The following is a 7,589-nucleotide window of genomic DNA, read 5'->3' on the forward strand; positions in this document are numbered from 1 at the left end:
CATGTGGAACAGAACCTCAGATTCCTAAAAACTCCAGATTTACTGGACCAGTTGAAACCAGAGGATTCCCAACACTACTGCCCTGAGATACTCTTTAAACCTTGAACTGAAACTATCCCTTAAGGTCACCTTTCAGCTCAGTAACAGATTGGCTCACAAAATAAAGAATATCATTCGTGAGTGCCGTGCCCCTTTAAAAAATCACCGATATGAGACCAAACGATCAACAATTACTTTAAAACAAAGAAAAGAAGGTAAAGGGACTGGGAAACTAGATTAATGGAAATGGAACAACCGGAATGGAAATAATGAGAATGTTCACACATTGAGAAGAATGTAACTAACGTCACTGAACAGTTTGTGTAGAAATTGTTGAAAGCGAAACTAAACTGCTGTGTGAACCTTCACCAAAAACACAATAAAATATCATTTTTAAAAAAATGTTCATTTGTCAGCAGAATTTTGCATCTCAAGGGCAATTCAGGCATGACAACATATAACAGGCAACATTGCAAGTCTTCAAAAGTCAGGTGCAAGCTCATCAAGGCCCAGTGATTCCTCAGACAGCCCAGTGCATACTCTTCCACTTCTCCAACCTACGGACACACCAGACTCTTCCTCTCTGCTCCACATCAAGCTTGACTGTCAAAGGGAGATTAGTTCCCAAAGAATACGCCATACTACACATGTATAAATGATACCTTGCAGCTTTCATTTTATTTTCCCTTTTACTGTAACATTCCTCATCACATTTGCATTCATTCATTCGTTGAACAAATATTTGTTGAATATGGTGCCCACAGCTGTCTGTTGACCCCCAGCACCATCCCTACCCCATTTTATCTCAGGACCTGGAGGCCTGGAACCACTTTTCCTGGGATCCCCTGCCAGTGGGGTCCAGTTGGTATGCTGCCAAGGAAGGAGATCTGGAAGGAAGGCACATTGACTCCTCCCCTGGGCCGCAATGGGATGGACTAACACGGGCTCCTGAAGCTGCAATAGTGGCTCTGGCACTTTCCTCAGGCTACCAGACCAGAGCAAGGCCCTTGAGCAAACAGTTTGTGCTCAGCTGCTAATCTAAAGATTGGCCGTTCGAACCCACCCAACAGCACTGTGGAAGAAAGACCTGGCAATCTGCTTGTATAAAGACTAGGGCCTAGAAAACCTCATGGAGCAGTTCTGCTCTGTAACACATGAAGTTGCCGTGAGTCTATTGCAACAGATTTGGTTTCTGGTTTGTTTCATTTAACCAGACCAGAGAAGGATGCAGCTGCTCCTGGATTTCCAGGTGGCACACTCCAAGCCCCTGACTTCTACTGCTTCGCTTTTTTCCAACCACTAATGTCCTGTACTAAATCCCTTTCTGCCTGAAATATGCAGAATGATTTCTGTTTTCTCACCTCAGCTTTGACAAGCCCCCTTTTTGTGCCCAGCAGTGAACAAAATGGAAGAGCATCCCTGAATTCAGGGAGCTTCCATTCCAATGGAGGAGAGAGGAAATAAATTAAGATAAATAGGTAAAATAAATAGTATGGCAGACGGTGATGGGCACTAACAAGAAAAGTCAATCCAGCAGTGGAATGAGCAAGTGTCTGGGGCAAGACACTGGTGAGGTGTTAGACTGGATGTCTGGGGAAGGCCTGCTGAGCAAGGACATCAGAGTAAAGGTCTAAGGAAGGTGAGGGAAAGAGCCAGGTAGATGTCCGGAGGAAGAGCATTCCAGGCAGAGGAAATGGCAAATGCAAAGTCCCTGAGGCAGGAGGAATATTTACCACGTTCAAGGAGCAATAAGGACATAAGTGTGGCTGGAACAGAGGTAGGGACAGGAAACATGAAGCCACGGGGCTAATGGGCCAGACTGTGTAGGGCCTTTCAGGCCCCAGAGAGCTCTGGTTTCACTCTGAGCAAGATGAGAATGTGTGCGTTTTGAACAGAGGAGGGACATGATCTGACTTCCGTCCTAAGACGCTCACACTGGCTGCCATGTGCAGAATAGACAAAAGGGCTAGTGCAGAGACATGGAGCCCCTTAAAAGGTGGTTGCAGTAAACCAGGCTTGAGAGGGTGGTGCCTGTGACCAGGGCAGGAGCAGTGGGTGAGGAGGAAGGGGATTTGGACACGTTTTGAAGGTACAGCCAATGGTATTTGCTCATGCATTAGATGCAGGTTATGGGAAAGGAGTCAAGGATGACGCCAAGGCTGTTGGCCTGAGCAAGTGGAAGGAAGAAGTTTCCATTCACAAAATGGGGGAGACTAAGGATTGAGCAGATGTATAAGAAATTAGTTTTGGAGATGTTAGACTAAGATAGACTAAGAAGAAAGGCCTGGCAATCTACTTCTGAAAATCAGCCAATGAAAACTCTGCAGATCACAACAAAATATTTTTCGATATAGTGCTAGATGAGCCCACTAGGTTGGAATACACTCAAAATACACAGTGGCCACAAAAATGGACTTGAACATACCAATAATCGTGACAATGACATAGGACTGGGCAATGATTCATTCTGTTGTACATGGGGTCAACCATGAGTCGGAGCTGACTCGATAGCAACTAACAGCAACAAAAATGTTCAAGATATTAGAAGTCCAAGGGGTAATTTTGAGAAGGCCATCGGCATAGGACTCTAGAGTTAAGGAAGAAGTAATGACTAGGGATATAAATTTGAGAATGTTTAGCATGTCTGTGGTATTTAAAGTCATAGGAACAAGAGCATGAGTGTGGGTAGAAAAGAAAAGAATCCAAATACTGAGTGTGGGGCACATTCCAACAGCTAGGGTTTAGGGGAGATGAGAAGGAGTGACCCTACAAGAGGAGTAAAGAAGAAGAGAGTAGTCAGCTCTATCTAATGGTGCTCAGTAGGCGAGGACCGGGAATGAGCACCTTAAAAAACCATTTGCTTGACTGAGACTGGAGGAACCCTGGAAAGCACGGCCCCTGGATTCTCTGTCAGCCCAGAACTAAAACAATTTCCGACGCCAGCTCTTCAGACAGGGATTGGACTGGACTGTGGGACATAAAGTGATACTAGTGAGGAGTGTGCCTCTTAGCTCAAGTAGATACAAGAGACTAAATGGGCAGCCTCTGTCCAGAGGTGAGATGGGAAGGCAGAGAGAGTGAAGAGCTGGTTGAATGGACGTGGGGAATCAGGGGTGGAAAGGAGGAGTGTGCTGTCTCAGTACGGGGAGAGCAATTAGAGTCACATAACAATGTATGTATAAATTTTTGTATGGGAAAAAATTTTAAAAAATAAAATTTGTTCACAATGTATGTTAAAAAAAAATTCTGTATGGGAGACTAACTTGAAATGTAAACTTCATTTAATTACACCAAAAAATAAATAAATAAATAAAGTAAAAAGGGCAAATTTAAAAAAAAAAAGAGAGAAAAACTTGAGTAATAAAACTTTGGGTTGAATTCCAACCCTCATTAAAAAATAAATAAATAAAATTTGTTCAAAAAAAAAAAAAAAACCATTTGCTGCTGAGTCGACTCTGAGTAGAGTAGACCTGTGCTCCGTAAGGTTTTCTTTATGGAAGCAGACGGCCACATCCTTCTCCTGCAGAGCTACTGGTGGGTTTGAACCACTAACCTTCTGTTTAGCAGCCAAGTGCTTAACCATTGTGCAACTAGGTCTCCTAAGATTTTCAGTGGTTGATTTTTCAGAAGCAGATTGAGTCCTCCGGGTGGATTCGAACCTCCAACCTTTTGGTTAGCAGCCAAGTAAGTTAACCATTTTCACCACCCAGGGACTCCACTAGTGCCTTGGTGATCTAGATCGAGGCAGCTGTGGTAGACTGGATTGGGTTCAACAGAATGGGACGAGAGAACTCGGAGACAACTGTTACAAGGATATTTGCTATAAATGCTATAGGATAAAACTAAGCAGAGATATGGGATGAGGAAGTAGCCAGAAAGGGAGGCAGAGTCAAGAAAGGAATGTTTTTAAGAGAAGGTAAGATGTATCTCCTTTTCTTTGATCTCCTAGTCTTTTACTTTGGGATCCGTTTCAAAGACAGTGATTCAAAACTTTGAGGCGAATTGATTTTATCATCCCATTGATTCAACCATATATGTTAGGCATCTACTGTGGGGCAGTCCCAGGCCGAGACTAGAAACCAAAGGAAAAGGAAGCAGGGCCCCAATCTTCAGAGGCGCTCCGTCTGTAGGGGCTGTCCTTTACGGATCAGCAAATGCGCTGAATTTCCAATGGTATCACTGAATTTAATAAGTATGGACATATCTGTTACCAAAAAAGGCGGAAGAAGTATTGCTGCATTCAACAATAATCCACATTTCCAATCACTCCTCTCAATATTTGTGTAGAATGGAGTTCTTCTACAAAATAGCGTTCTGTATCATAACAATCTGGATGCACCGGTAGGTCAGACTGTATTTGCACAAAGTGGAACAGCCTGGTGCAGTTGAAGCTTGATATTGAATAGTTAAGTTACACCACTATTCACCTATTTCCCTGACACTCCAAATATGAAGGAGGGAAATGATGATTCTAATAACTGGTGTCATTCCACATTTCTAAAGCAAGCATCTTACTGAGTACCTATTGAGTGCCTGGCTGTGTGCTGGGTACTAGGAATAAAATGAAGAGCAAAGACTAACACAACCCCTTCCTGAAAGCATATTAACAATCAGATCTTACCTGTCTAGAGGGTCAGGGAAGGCTTCCTGAGGAAGTGATGCGGTAGTTGAGACCTAATGTGGTAGTTAAAAAAAAACGAAAACAAAAAACTTGTTACTGTCAAGTTGTTCTGACTCATAGTCACCCTACTGGGAAGTTAAAAAGGTGGGGAGGTGGGGAGGAGTGTTCCTAGAAGAGAGAGCAGCATGTGCAAAGGCCCTGTGGCAGGAGGGGTCTGGGGCATTGGGAAAATTGAGAAACACCAGCATGGCTGGAGAGCAGAGAGAAGTGGGTGAGTTAGAGCCAAGGGTTCCAGCAAGGTTGATAGGACAAGCCATTCATGGCTGCCATGCATGGCCACCATGCAAAGAAGGCTCTAAAGGCTTTTGAGCAGCAAAATGATGTAAATTGAATTATGTCCCCCAAAACATGTGTGTGTCAATTTGGCTGGGCCATGATTCCCAGTATTGTGTGATTTTCCTATATGTTGTAAATCCTGCCTCTATGATGTTAATGAGGGAGGATGGGCGGCAGTTGTGTTGGTAAGGCAGGACTCAATCTACAAGATTGTATTGTGTCTTGAGGCAATCTCTTAAGATATAAAAGAGAGAAGCGAGCAGAGACGGGGGAACTCATACCACCAAGAAAGCAGTGCTAGGAGCTGAGCGCATCCTTTGGACCTGGGGTTCCTGCGCAGAGAAGCCCCCAGTCCAGGGGAAGATTGATGCCAAGGACCTTCCTCCAGAGTCGACAGAGAGAGAAAGCCTTCCCCTGAAGTTGATGCCCTGAATTTGGACTTCTAGCCTACTAGACTGTGAGAAAATAAATTTCTCTTTGTTAAAGCCCTTACTTGTGGTATTTCTGTTTTAGCAGCACTAGATGACTAAGACAAATGACATGGTGGCTCAGCAACGTGTGTAGAACAGATTAGAGGGGGGCAAGAGAGGATACAAGGAGACTGGCCAGAGACAATGGACATAGACTCCGAAAATAACCAAACCCATTGCAGTCGATTCCAACTCATGGTGACCTTCTAGGACAGGGTAGAACTGCCCTACAAGGTTTCCAAGACCATAAATCTTTACAGAAGCAGACTGCCACATCCTTCTCCTACAGAGTGGCTGGTGGGTCTGAACCACCAACCTTCTGGTTAGCAGCCAAGCACTTAACCACTTCTCCACCAGGGCTCCTTTGACATAGACTAGGTGGGTTCGAAGAAGCCCTGGTGGCATAATGGTTAAGCACTCAGCTGCTAAACGAAAGGTCAGAGGTTTCAACCCACCAGCTGCTCTGCGGAGAAAAGACCTGTAATCTGCTCCTGTAGAGATGACAGTCTTGGAAACCCTATGGGGCAGTTCCACTCTGTCCTGTAGGATTATTATGAGCCAGAATCAACTCGATAGCAAACAACAGGCGGGTTCATGGTGCCTTGGACCAGGTTGTGAAAATGGAGATGAAGAGGAAAGGATGGGCTCGGGGGCTGTCATGATGTGAGAGGGAAGGACTTAGGGTCAAAGGTGACACCTGGATTCCTGACTTGTGTCACTGGGTGAATGGCCATGCTCTGCGTTCAGAGAGGGAGTACAGGGAGTGGACCAGGACAGGGAGGAAGATCACACATTTAGTTTGGGATACTTTAGGCCTGGCTGCTGCACTGCAGTAAAACAAATAAGGTGGGGATGGGGGGGTGGTAGTTGATGGGCTCCATCAAATGCAAAAGATTCCTTTTCTAAATGGATTCATTATTACACAGATTCAGCCTGTTCTCATATCCTGGCCCCAAACGAACGTAGCCACGTGAAATAGGAACAAGTGGTTTCTTACACAAATGTTGGTCCCATGTTCCAGAGTCACATGCCCTCCCATTCCTAGTGGGCATCACCACATGGTGGGAGAAAAGACGACAGCATCAATCAGAGGTCCGGCGCCTTAAGTTTCACCATTGAATCTTAGGACATTCTTCCATGAAAACGTATCGAGTACACTTGCGGCTCCTTTGTAATCTCAAACCAATTACGTTTATGAAACATCGTGCGTTAGCTAGAATTATGTTCCTCTGCAAGTGACACAAAACAAAGCTCCAAATAGTTTTGGCTTAATCTAGGTAAAAGTTTATTGTTCTCACGCATAAATCAAGTCCATAGCTGGCATGGCGGCTCTTCCCCAAGTCCTTAGAGACACAGATTTCTTCTCTCCTATTATACTAGCGTGTGCAGCTTTGACCTCATGATCCAAAGTGGCAGCATCCACAGTCCAGAGATGGAGAAGGAGAAATGAATAACAAAAACAGCAAAGGGTGCAGGACACTAAATCTTAAGGAAGGCTTCAAGAAATTAAAACATTCTTACATTCCATTTTGATGCAGACACATGGCCACACCTAGCTGCAAGGGAAGCTGAGAAGTGTAGTTTTTATTCTGAGCAACCAATGAGCCTGGCTAAAAATTACATCACCATGGGGAGAACAAGTTTCAAGTGGCAACAAACCACAGACTTTTTTATATCACCTTGTAATTTCCCAATATTCAAAACACTCTACAAAGATGACATAATTAAAATTCTGGTGATGATTTAGATTATCTCCATTTGCTACTTGATTCATTTCAACGTTTTCAAAATGTTTCTGTAGTTTGTAATCATCCACAATGAATTTTAAAATAAGTTCCTATATTTTATCCACCTCTATCCAATATTCTCCAAGTTTAAAAATATTATCAATTAAAATAAAGAATATTGTAAACTAAACTTTGGTACTGAATTTGCTAACTTTTTATGAGAAATATGTCAATAAAGAGTGTTTAACACAGTGATTAATACAACACCATACTGTTGGCAGTAACTTGTTATAATTGTAAATAGTAGGACTTTTAAAAATGTGTTTATTTTAGCCCTAATTCTGCTCCAAATTTCTATACCAATAAGACCCTTTCTTCTCTGTAGGCCCATCTGCT

Source organism: Trichechus manatus, unplaced genomic scaffold, assembly GCF_000243295.1.
Source record: "Trichechus manatus latirostris isolate Lorelei unplaced genomic scaffold, TriManLat1.0 scaffold00120, whole genome shotgun sequence".
Taxonomy (NCBI): domain Eukaryota; kingdom Metazoa; phylum Chordata; class Mammalia; order Sirenia; family Trichechidae; genus Trichechus; species Trichechus manatus.